The sequence below is a fragment of the Brachycentrus maculatus genome, unplaced genomic scaffold, assembly GCF_059751285.1.
Source record: "Brachycentrus maculatus isolate JH-2025_06_01 unplaced genomic scaffold, ASM5975128v1 h1tg001585l, whole genome shotgun sequence".
In the NCBI taxonomy this organism is placed as follows: Eukaryota; Metazoa; Arthropoda; class Insecta; order Trichoptera; family Brachycentridae; genus Brachycentrus; species Brachycentrus maculatus.
The window spans coordinates 1,121-14,774 of NW_028282210.1; the positions used below are offsets into that span (position 1 = coordinate 1,121).

The window sequence follows — 13,654 nt, forward strand, 5'->3', positions numbered from 1 at the left end:
AAGTTCGGCGGGTGATCTCTCCTGATTTGAGGTCGACGACAGAAAGATAATTTTTATATTATATATAAATAATACAGACAGACAGAGGCGCGCGGCGGCGGGACCGCGTCGAGGGCGCGAGGATCGCCCCGCGAAGATCGCAAAAGGATCGATCGCGGTTTCACAGCGTCGTCGCTAGCCCCCGGACACGCGTTAGCGTCCCGGCCGCGCGCTCGAAATTCGTCACACATTTGACCGGACGCCCGCGCGCGCGCCGACCGCCGGAGCGGGTCGGGCGGCGCGGGCGACGCCGGCAGCGCGCTCGCCGGGGCCCCCCCCCCTCGCGGACGAGGGTGAGAGACTCCGCGGCGAAGTCTGGTCGCATTGCGTGCGCGACCCTCAAACAGGAGTGGTCCGTGGACAAACTACGTCTTGCTCGGACCGCAATGTGCGTTCGAAATGTCGATGCTCATGTGTCCTGCAGTTCACACTCTGACGCGCATTTAGCTGCGTTCTTCATCGACCCACGAGCCGAGTGATCCGCCGTTCAGGGTAATAATTGTACAATTTTAAAATTGTCATTCGTTCACTTGTTTATCCGTCGCGTTTTGGGTGTTCGCGCGAGCGCAAACTGACCTTAGAAGATCAAAACAACAAAAAATAGCAACCTTAATGGTGATGCGCGCGCGCACACGCACACGCGCATCACTAAATCGCGACCGGACGCGGGCGCGGTCCCCCGACCCGTCAGGATCGAGAGAGCCGTCCCGCGACGCCGGCGGGTCCGCGGTTCGCGGCGGCGCCCTAGGGCGATCTCCGCCGCAGCGATGTCGGGCTCTCGGCCGCGCATCGTGATTCGTGTATTTTACATACAAGTATGTATATATATTACAAAATATATTATTACACAGGAAATGATCCTTCCGCAGGTTCACCTACGGAAACCTTGTTACGACTTTTACTTCCTCTAAATGATCAAATTCGGTCAAACTTTCCGACGCGTCGGACGCCCGAGACGAGCTTCCGCGCACCAGTCCGAAGACCTCACCAAATCATCCATCGGTAGTAGCGACGGGCGGTGTGTACAAAGGGCAGGGACGCAATCAACGCGAGCTGGTGACTCGCTTTTACTAGGAATTCCTCGTTCATGGGGGAGAATTGCAAACCCCAATCCCTATCACGAAGGGGTTTCATCGGGTTACCCGGGCCGTTAGGCCAAGGAGGACACGCTGATCCCTTCAGTGTAGCGCGCGTGCGGCCCAGGACATCTAAGGGCATCACAGACCTGCTATTGCTCAATCTCGTGCGGCTATATATACCGCCGGTCCCTCTAAGAAGATTTTCATTGTACGCCGGTAGTGAAGACCGCGAGACGCACGCACGCGACGCGAGCGCCGCGGAACGCGCGCACGCGGACCCTCGTGATACCGGTTGCACGTCTATTTAATAGGCTAGAGTTACGTTCGTTACCGGAATTAACCTGACAAATCGCTCCACCAACTAAGAGCGGCCATGCACCACCACCCACCGAATCGAGAAAGAGCTGTTAATCCGTCAATCCTTCCAGTGTCCGGGCCTGGTGAGTTTTCCCGTGTTGAGTCGAATTAAGCCGCAGGCTCCACTCCTGGTGGTGCCCTTCCGTCAATTCCTTTAAGTTTCAGCTTTGCAACCATACTCCCCCCGGAGCCCGAAAGCTTTGGTTTCCCGGGAGCTGCCCACCGGGTTAAAATTATGAAACTTCGGCGGATCGCTGGCTGGCATCATTTATGGTTAGAACTACAGCGGTATCTAATCGCCTTCGAACCTCTAACTTTCGTTCTTGATTAATGAAAACACCTTTGGCAAATGCTTTCGCTTTAGTCCGTCTTGCGACGATCCAAGAATTTCACCTCTAACGTCGCAATACGAATGCCCCCAGTTGTCCCTATTAATCATTACCTCTGGTATCAGAAAGCCAACAAAACAGAACCGAGGTCCTATTCTATTATTCCATGCGTACAATATTCAGGCAAGTGTTAGCCCGCTTTGAGCACTCTAATTTGTTCAAAGTAAACAGCCGCGACGGCCCGCCTCGGCGCGCGGCCGACCGTGAGGACGACCGCGACACACCGGCGGTGGACGCACCGGCGAGAAGCCCCGCAGACGTGCCTGTCGTACCGCATTCGGTAGACCGACACCGCAGGACACAATTTCAACTACGAGCTTTTTAACCGCAACAACTTTAGTATATGCTATTGGAGCTGGAATTACCGCGGCTGCTGGCACCAGACTTGCCCTCCAATGGATCCTCGTTAAAGGATTTAAAGTGTAATCATTCCGATCACGAGGCCTCGGACGAGTCCCGTATCGTTATTTTTCGTCACTACCTCCCCGTGCCGGGAGTGGGTAATTTGCGCGCCTGCTGCCTTCCGTGGATGTGGTAGCCGTTTCTCAGGCTCCCTCTCCGGAATCGAACCCTGATTCCCCGTTACCCGTGACAACCATGGTAGTCGCATAAACTACCATCGACAGTTGATAAGGCAGACATTTGAAAGATGCGTCGCCGGTGCTAGACCGTGCGATCAGCTCAAAGTTATCTAGAGTCATCTCGAATGGCGACGGACGGGGCGCGAACCCCGCCGCCGATTGGTTTTTGATCTAATAAAAGCATCCCTCCCGTTGCCGGTCAGGACCTCGTTTGCATGTATTAGCTCTAGAATTGCCACAGTTATCCAAGTAACCGTGTACGATCTAAGGAACCAAAACTGATATATTGAGCCATTCGCGGTTTCACCTTAATTCGGCTTTTACTGAGACTTGCATGGCTTAGTCTTTGAGACAAGCATATGATTACTGGCAGGATCAACCAGGGAGCTGTTCTTCGGGTTAGCTGCGTAACCGAGAGACACTGCTCGGACACGGCGTGTTCGCGCGCGGCGGAGTCACCCGCCGCGCCACGCTCTGTGACACTCACACTCCGTCGATAAAAGAACAATTTGCTCATTATCGGGCATGTGTATTGTTGTTACTCTGCCTTGCCGCTGCGGTGGTTCTCTTGCTCGAAGAGCCGAGCGGGGAGAGCAGGCGGGGATCGATCACACGGAGTGCGTCGTCGTCGCCTAAATTATGAATTCCCATTCGTAAAACGCGTACGCCGTGAGCCGTGAGGCAACGGTGTGGCCGGGGAGTTACCTCCTCCGACCGTACTCTTTTTCATTTCTTGGTCAAGTTCTACTCGCGCGGAACTCCAGAGATGAGACACGGGCGCCGGCGAAGCCAGAAGGCGAACGCCGCGTCGAGTTTCGCAAATGTACCGCCGACGCGACCGACAGATGGGCCGCCGCGGTTTGCGAACGCTGTGCAAATCAGCGCGCCACTACGGACGCGCATACAGTACCGCGGCGGCCCGGTCTCGCCGGCCCCGGCCCCGAGAGCGACTAGACCGAGGCGGGTGCGCGGATTCGGGCTTAGCGTAACTCCCGCGCGGGGTACGGCGAGTGATCGAGTCCAGATGGTCGGCGCGCATAATTTTTTTCACTTCTCTCTACACGATTTTCGTTTCGATAGCGGATACACGTTACGAATATATATACATATTTTTTACACGTCGATGCGTGTACACGCAGATATATATATTTTTTTAAAAAGTATTCATCCTCTTCTTCTTCTTCTCCTTCTCCTTATCATTATAATCATTGTTATCATTATTATCGTAACTATCATGATTATTAGTTTTGTTATTATTATTATTATTATTATTATTATTATTATTATTATTATCATCCTTCTTCTTCTTCTTCTTCTTCTTCTTCTATTCTTCGTCGTCTACTTTTCGTCTTAATCGTCTTCTTCTTCTATTCTATTCTATTCTTCTTCGACTTCCTCTTCTTCCTCTTCTTCTTCTTGCTCTTGTTCTTCTTCTTCTTCTTCTTCTTTTTCTTCTTCTTACGAAATTATTATTATTTTAACTATTACTACTATTGTTATGATAACTCTTCTTCTTCTTCTTCTCCTTCTTCTTCTTCTTCTTCTTCTTCTTCTTCCTCTTATTATTCAGTATTGTCATAACTATTATGATTATTAGTTTTGTTATTATTATTATTATTATTCTTCTTCTTCTTCTTCTACTTTTCTCCTACTTCTTCTTCTTCTTCTTCTTCTTCTATTCTTCGTGGTCCTATACCTCTTCTTCGACTTCCTCTTCTTCCTCTTCTTCTTCTTGCTCTTGTTCTTCTTCTTCTTCTTTTTCTTCATCTTACGAAATTATTATTATTATTATTACTATTACTACTATTATTATGATAACTATTCTTCTTCTTCTTCTTCTTCCTCTTCTTCTTCTTCTTCTTCTTCTTATTATTATAATCATTGTTATCAGTATTATCATAACTATTATGATTATTAGTTTTGTTATCATTATTATTATTATTCTTCTTCTTCTTCTTCTACTACTTTTCTTCTACTTCTTCTTCCTCTCCATCTTCATCATAATATATATATATATATATTCGCGATTGCCGCGCGTCGGCGTCGCTTGACCGCGTTCAGAGCTCGATCCGGGCCTTGTCCGACGAGCCATCGAGAGGGTCGAATTAATGTCAGACGGCGAGGCATTTGGCAACCTTAAGCTGATCATAGCTACTCCCGCCGTTCACCCTTCCTTGTGTTATATTATGTATTAATAACTCCTCGTATAATATTATATATTAACTCCCACTCGTAGTACCCGCGCAGTGTGGGGTACGCGCGGCCGCTTGACCGCGTCACGAGCTCGATCCGGGCCATTCCCGACGAGCCATCGAGAGGGTCGAATTAATGTCAGACGGCGAGGCATTTGGCAACCTTAGGCCGATCATAGCTACTCCCGCGGTTCACCCTTCTCATTAATAACCTTATATTGATTAATTAATTTATTCAATTAATAATATTATCTATTGTAAATAATCCATCACTCCGACTCTCTGTTATCTCTCACATGAATAAACAATCACTCGTACTCCCCGACGAATGTCAGACGGCGAGGCATTAAGCCGTTCATAGCTACTCCCGCCGTTCACCCCTCCTTATATAATATTTTATATATATATATATATATATATATATATATATATATATATATATATATATATATATATATATATATATATATATACATTATCTAAACGAACAAACACTCCGACTCGTAGTACTCGCGCAGCGTAGGGTACTCGCGATTGCCGCGCGTCGGCGTCGCTTGACCGCGTTCAGAGCTCGATCCGGGCCTTGTCCGACGAGCCATCGAGAGGGTCGAATTAATGTCAGACGGCGAGGCATTTGGCAACCTTAAGCTGATCATAGCTACTCCCGCCGTTCACCCTTCCTTGTGTTATATTATGTATTAATAACTCCTCGTATAATATTATATATTAACTCCCACTCGTAGTACCCGCGCAGTGTGGGGTACGCGCGGCCGCTTGACCGCGTCGCGAGCTCGATCCGGGCCATTCCCGACGAGCCATCGAGAGGGTCGAATTAATGTCAGACGGCGAGGCATTCGGCAACCTTAGGCCGATCTTAGCTACTCCCGCCGTTCACCCTTCTCATTAATAACCTTATATTGATTAATTGATTTATTCAATTAATAATATTATCTATTGTAAATAATCCATCACTCCGACTCTCTGTTATCTCTCACATGAATAAACAATCACTCGTACTCCCCGACGAATGTCAGACGGCGAGGCATTAAGCCGTTCATAGCTACTCCCGCCGTTCACCCCTCCTTATATAATATTTTATATATATATATATATATATATATATATATATATATATATATATATATATATATATATATATATATATATATATATATATATATATATATATATATATATATATACATTATCTAAACGAACAAACACTCCGACTCGTAGTACTCGCGCAGCGTAGGGTACTCGCGATTGCCGCGCGTCGGCGTCGCTTGACCGCGTTCAGAGCTCGATCCGGGCCTTGTCCGACGAGCCATCGAGAGGGTCGAATTAATGTCAGACGGCGAGGCATTTGGCAACCTTAAGCTGATCATAGCTACTCCCGCCGTTCACCCTTCCTTGTGTTATATTATGTATTAATAACTCCTCGTATAATATTATATATTAACTCCCACTCGTAGTACCCGCGCAGTGTGGGGTACGCGCGGCCGCTTGACCGCGTCGCGAGCTCGATCCGGGCCATTCCCGACGAGCCATCGAGAGGGTCGAATTAATGTCAGACGGCGAGGCATTTGGCAACCTTAAGCTGATCATAGCTACTCCCGCCGTTCACCCTTCCTTGTGTTATATTATGTATTAATAACTCCTCGTATAATATTATATATTAACTCCCACTCGTAGTACCCGCGCAGTGTGGGGTACGCGCGGCCGCTTGACCGCGTCGCGAGCTCGATCCGGGCCATTCCCGACGAGCCATCGAGAGGGTCGAATTAATGTCAGACGGCGAGGCATTTGGCAACCTTAAGCTGATCATAGCTACTCCCGCCGTTCACCCTTCCTTGTGTTATATTATATATTAATAACTCCTCGTATAATATTATATATTAACTCCCACTCGTAGTACCCGCGCAGTGTGGGGTACGCGCGGCCGCTTGACCGCGTCGCGAGCTCGATCCGGGCCATTCCCGACGAGCCATCGAGAGGGTCGAATTAATGTCAGACGGCGAGGCATTTGGCAACCTTAAGCTGATCATAGCTACTCCCGCCGTTCACCCTTCCTTGTGTTATATTATGTATTAATATCCTCGTATAATATTATATATTAACTCCCACTCGTAGTACCCGCGCAGTGTGGGGTACGCGCGGCCGCTTGACCGCGTCGCGAGCTCGATCCGGGCCATTCCCGACGAGCCATCGAGAGGGTCGAATTAATGTCAGACGGCGAGGCATTTGGCAACCTTAAGCTGATCATAGCTACTCCCGCCGTTCACCCTTCCTTGTGTTATATTATGTATTAATATCCTCGTATAATATTATATATTAACTCCCACTCGTAGTACCCGCGCAGTGTGGGGTACGCGCGGCCGCTTGACCGCGTCGCGAGCTCGATCCGGGCCATTCCCGACGAGCCATCGAGAGGGTCGAATTAATGTCAGACGGCGAGGCATTTGGCAACCTTAAGCTGATCATAGCTACTCCCGCCGTTCACCCTTCCTTGTGTTATATTATGTATTAATAACTCCTCGTATAATATTATATATTAACTCCCACTCGTAGTACCCGCGCAGTGTGGGGTACGCGCGGCCGCTTGACCGCGTCGCGAGCTCGATCCGGGCCATTCCCGACGAGCCATCGAGAGGGTCGAATTAATGTCAGACGGCGAGGCATTTGGCAACCTTAAGCTGATCATAGCTACTCCCGCCGTTCACCCTTCCTTGTGTTATATTATGTATTAATAACTCCTCGTATAATATTATATATTAACTCCCACTCGTAGTACCCGCGCAGTGTGGGGTACGCGCGGCCGCTTGACCGCGTCGCGAGCTCGATCCGGGCCATTCCCGACGAGCCATCGAGAGGGTCGAATTAATGTCAGACGGCGAGGCATTCGGCAACCTTAGGCCGATCTTAGCTACTCCCGCCGTTCACCCTTCTCATTAATAACCTTATATTGATTAATTGATTTATTCAATTAATAATATTATCTATTGTAAATAATCCATCACTCCGACTCTCTGTTATCTCTCACATGAATAAACAATCACTCGTACTCCCCGACGAATGTCAGACGGCGAGGCATTAAGCCGTTCATAGCTACTCCCGCCGTTCACCCCTCCTTATATAATATTTTATATATATATATATATATATATATATATATATATATATATATATATATATATATATATATATATATATATATATATATATATATATATATATATATATACATTATCTAAACGAACAAACACTCCGACTCGTAGTACTCGCGCAGCGTAGGGTACTCGCGATTGCCGCGCGTCGGCGTCGCTTGACCGCGTTCAGAGCTCGATCCGGGCCTTGTCCGACGAGCCATCGAGAGGGTCGAATTAATGTCAGACGGCGAGGCATTTGGCAACCTTAAGCTGATCATAGCTACTCCCGCCGTTCACCCTTCCTTGTGTTATATTATGTATTAATAACTCCTCGTATAATATTATATATTAACTCCCACTCGTAGTACCCGCGCAGTGTGGGGTACGCGCGGCCGCTTGACCGCGTCGCGAGCTCGATCCGGGCCATTCCCGACGAGCCATCGAGAGGGTCGAATTAATGTCAGACGGCGAGGCATTTGGCAACCTTAAGCTGATCATAGCTACTCCCGCCGTTCACCCTTCCTTGTGTTATATTATATATTAATAACTCCTCGTATAATATTATATATTAACTCCCACTCGTAGTACCCGCGCAGTGTGGGGTACGCGCGGCCGCTTGACCGCGTCGCGAGCTCGATCCGGGCCATTCCCGACGAGCCATCGAGAGGGTCGAATTAATGTCAGACGGCGAGGCATTTGGCAACCTTAAGCTGATCATAGCTACTCCCGCCGTTCACCCTTCCTTGTGTTATATTATGTATTAATATCCTCGTATAATATTATATATTAACTCCCACTCGTAGTACCCGCGCAGTGTGGGGTACGCGCGGCCGCTTGACCGCGTCGCGAGCTCGATCCGGGCCATTCCCGACGAGCCATCGAGAGGGTCGAATTAATGTCAGACGGCGAGGCATTTGGCAACCTTAAGCTGATCATAGCTACTCCCGCCGTTCACCCTTCCTTGTGTTATATTATGTATTAATAACTCCTCGTATAATATTATATATTAACTCCCACTCGTAGTACCCGCGCAGTGTGGGGTACGCGCGGCCGCTTGACCGCGTCGCGAGCTCGATCCGGGCCATTCCCGACGAGCCATCGAGAGGGTCGAATTAATGTCAGACGGCGAGGCATTTGGCAACCTTAAGCTGATCATAGCTACTCCCGCCGTTCACCCTTCCTTGTGTTATATTATGTATTAATAACTCCTCGTATAATATTATATATTAACTCCCACTCGTAGTACCCGCGCAGTGTGGGGTACGCGCGGCCGCTTGACCGCGTCGCGAGCTCGATCCGGGCCATTCCCGACGAGCCATCGAGAGGGTCGAATTAATGTCAGACGGCGAGGCATTCGGCAACCTTAGGCCGATCTTAGCTACTCCCGCCGTTCACCCTTCTCATTAATAACCTTATATTGATTAATTGATTTATTCAATTAATAATATTATCTATTGTAAATAATCCATCACTCCGACTCTCTGTTATCTCTCACATGAATAAACAATCACTCGTACTCCCCGACGAATGTCAGACGGCGAGGCATTAAGCCGTTCATAGCTACTCCCGCCGTTCACCCCTCCTTATATAATATTTTATATATATATATATATATATATATATATATATATATATATATATATATATATATATATATATATATATATATATATATATATATATATATATATATACATTATCTAAACGAACAAACACTCCGACTCGTAGTACTCGCGCAGCGTAGGGTACTCGCGATTGCCGCGCGTCGGCGTCGCTTGACCGCGTTCAGAGCTCGATCCGGGCCTTGTCCGACGAGCCATCGAGAGGGTCGAATTAATGTCAGACGGCGAGGCATTTGGCAACCTTAAGCTGATCATAGCTACTCCCGCCGTTCACCCTTCCTTGTGTTATATTATGTATTAATAACTCCTCGTATAATATTATATATTAACTCCCACTCGTAGTACCCGCGCAGTGTGGGGTACGCGCGGCCGCTTGACCGCGTCGCGAGCTCGATCCGGGCCATTCCCGACGAGCCATCGAGAGGGTCGAATTAATGTCAGACGGCGAGGCATTTGGCAACCTTAAGCTGATCATAGCTACTCCCGCCGTTCACCCTTCCTTGTGTTATATTATGTATTAATAACTCCTCGTATAATATTATATATTAACTCCCACTCGTAGTACCCGCGCAGTGTGGGGTACGCGCGGCCGCTTGACCGCGTCGCGAGCTCGATCCGGGCCATTCCCGACGAGCCATCGAGAGGGTCGAATTAATGTCAGACGGCGAGGCATTCGGCAACCTTAGGCCGATCTTAGCTACTCCCGCCGTTCACCCTTCTCATTAATAACCTTATATTGATTAATTGATTTATTCAATTAATAATATTATCTATTGTAAATAATCCATCACTCCGACTCTCTGTTATCTCTCACATGAATAAACAATCACTCGTACTCCCCGACGAATGTCAGACGGCGAGGCATTAAGCCGTTCATAGCTACTCCCGCCGTTCACCCTTCCTTGTGTTATATTATGTATTAATAACTCCTCGTATAATATTATATATTAACTCCCACTCGTAGTACCCGCGCAGTGTGGGGTACGCGCGGCCGCTTGACCGCGTCGAGAGCTCGATCCGGGCCATTCCCGACGAGCCATCGAGAGGGTCGAATTAATGTCAGACGGCGAGGCATTCGGCAACCTTAGGCCGATCTTAGCTACTCCCGCCGTTCACCCTTCTCATTAATAACCTTATATTGATTAATTAATTTATTCAATTAATAATATTATCTATTGTAAATAATCCATCACTCCGACTCTCTGTTATCTCTCACATGAATAAACAATCACTCGTACTCCCCGACGAATGTCAGACGGCGAGGCATTAAGCCGTTCATAGCTACTCCCGCCGTTCACCCCTCCTTATATAATATTTTATATATATATATATATATATATATATATATATATATATATATATATATATATATATATATATATATATATATATATATATATATATACATTATCTAAACGAACAAACACTCCGACTCGTAGTACTCGCGCAGCGTAGGGTACTCGCGATTGCCGCGCGTCGGCGTCGCTTGACCGCGTTCAGAGCTCGATCCGGGCCTTGTCCGACGAGCCATCGAGAGGGTCGAATTAATGTCAGACGGCGAGGCATTTGGCAACCTTAAGCTGATCATAGCTACTCCCGCCGTTCACCCTTCCTTGTGTTATATTATGTATTAATAACTCCTCGTATAATATTATATATTAACTCCCACTCGTAGTACCCGCGCAGTGTGGGGTACGCGCGGCCGCTTGACCGCGTCGCGAGCTCGATCCGGGCCATTCCCGACGAGCCATCGAGAGGGTCGAATTAATGTCAGACGGCGAGGCATTCGGCACCTTAGGCCGATCTTAGCTACTCCCGCCGTTCACCTTCTCATTAATAACCTTATATTGATTAATTAATTTATTCAATTAATAATATTATCTATGTAAATAATCCATCACTCCGACTCTCTGTTATCTCTCACATGAATAAACAATCACTCGTACTCCCCGACGAATGTCAGACGGCGAGGCATTAAGCCGTTCATAGCTACTCCCGCCGTTCACCCCTCCTTATATAATATTTTATATATAATATATATATATATATATATATATATATATATATATATATATATATATATATATATATATATATATATATATATATATATATATATATATATATATATATATATATATATATATACATTATCTAAACGAACAAACACTCCGACTCGTAGTACTCGCGCAGCGTAGGGTACTCGCGATTGCCGCGCGTCGGCGTCGCTTGACCGCGTTCGAGCTCGATCCGGGCCTTGTCCGACGAGCCATCGAGAGGGTCGAATTAATGTCAGACGGCGAGGCATTTGGCAACCTTAAGCTGATCATAGCTACTCCCGCCGTTCACCCTTCCTTGTGTTATATTATGTATTAATAACTCCTCGTATAATATTATATATTAACTCCCACTCGTAGTACCCGCGCAGTGTGGGGTACGCGCGGCCGCTTGACCGCGTCGCGAGCTCGATCGGGCCATTCCCGACGAGCCATCGAGAGGGTCGAATTAATGTCAGACGGCGAGGCATTTGGCAACCTTAAGCTGATCATAGCTACTCCCGCCGTTCACCCTTCCTTGTGTTATATTATATATTAATAACTCCTCGTATAATATTATATATTAACTCCCACTCGTAGTACCCGCGCAGTGTGGGGTACGCGCGGCCGCTTGACCGCGTCGCGAGCTCGATCCGGGCCATTCCCGACGAGCCATCGAGAGGGTCGAATTACTGTCAGACGGCGAGGCATTTGGCAACCTTAAGCTGATCATAGCTACTCCCGCCGTTCACCCTTCCTTGTGTTATATTATGTATTAATATCCTCGTATAATATTATATATTAACTCCCACTCGTAGTACCCGCGCAGTGTGGGGTACGCGCGGCCGCTTGACCGCGTCGCGAGCTCGATCCGGGCCATTCCCGACGAGCCATCGAGAGGGTCGAATTAATGTCAGACGGCGAGGCATTTGGCAACCTTAAGCTGATCATAGCTACTCCCGCCGTTCACCCTTCCTTGTGTTATATTATGTATTAATAACTCCTCGTATAATATTATATATTAACTCCCACTCGTAGTACCCGCGCAGTGTGGGGTACGCGCGGCCGCTTGACCGCGTCGCGAGCTCGATCCGGGCCATTCCCGACGAGCCATCGAGAGGGTCGAATTAATGTCAGACGGCGAGGCATTTGGCAACCTTAAGCTGATCATAGCTACTCCCGCCGTTCACCCTTCCTTGTGTTATATTATGTATTAATAACTCCTCGTATAATATTATATATTAACTCCCACTCGTAGTACCCGCGCAGTGTGGGTTACGCGCGGCCGCTTGACCGCGTCGCGAGCTCGATCCGGGCATTCCCGACGAGCCATCGAGAGGGTCGAATTAATGTCAGACGGCGAGGCATTCGGCAACCTTAGGCCGATCTTAGCTACTCCCGCCGTTCACCCTTCTCATTAATAACCTTATATTGATTAATTGATTTATTCAATTAATAATATTATCTATTGTAAATAATCCATCACTCCGACTCTCTGTTATCTCTCACATGAATAAACAATCACTCGTACTCCCCGACGAATGTCAGACGGCGAGGCATTAAGCCGTTCATAGCTACTCCCGCCGTTCACCCCTCCTTATATAATATTTTATATATATATATATATATATATATATATATATATATATATATATATATATATATATATATATATTATATATATATATATATATATATATATATATATATATATATATATATATATACATTATCTAAACGAACAAACACTCCGACTCGTAGTACTCGCGCAGCGTAGGGTACTCGCGATTGCCGCGCGTCGGCGTCGCTTGACCGCGTTCAGAGCTCGATCCGGGCCTTGTCCGACGAGCCATCGAGAGGGTCGAATTAATGTCAGACGGCGAGGCATTTGGCAACCTTAAGCTGATCATAGCTACTCCCGCCGTTCACCCTTCCTTGTGTTATATTATGTATTAATAACTCCTCGTATAATATTATATATTAACTCCCACTCGTAGTACCCGCGCAGTGTGGGGTACGCGCGGCCGCTTGACCGCGTCGCGAGCTCGATCCGGGCCATTCCCGACGAGCCATCGAGAGGGTCGAATTAATGTCAGACGGCGAGGCATTCGGCAACCTTAGGGCCGATCTTAGCTACTCCCGCCGTTCACCCTTCTCATTAATAACCTTATATTGATTAATTGATTTATTCAATTAATAATATTATCTATTGA

The 13,654-nt window shown here is 47.2% G+C and overlaps 1 non-coding gene and 1 pseudogene across 1 annotated transcript; both read right to left on the reverse strand.

The window, feature by feature from the left end:
- Window positions 1–372: 372 nt before the first annotated feature.
- Window positions 373–534, reverse strand: LOC148298804 (5.8S ribosomal RNA; annotated as a pseudogene).
- Window positions 535–891: 357 nt separating this feature from the next.
- LOC148298805 (small subunit ribosomal RNA) lies at window positions 892–2,831 on the reverse strand. Its single transcript, XR_015839143.1, has one exon. It is a non-coding gene; the product is annotated as a small subunit ribosomal RNA (ribosomal RNA).
- Between the last annotated feature and the right edge of the window lie 10,823 nt (window positions 2,832–13,654).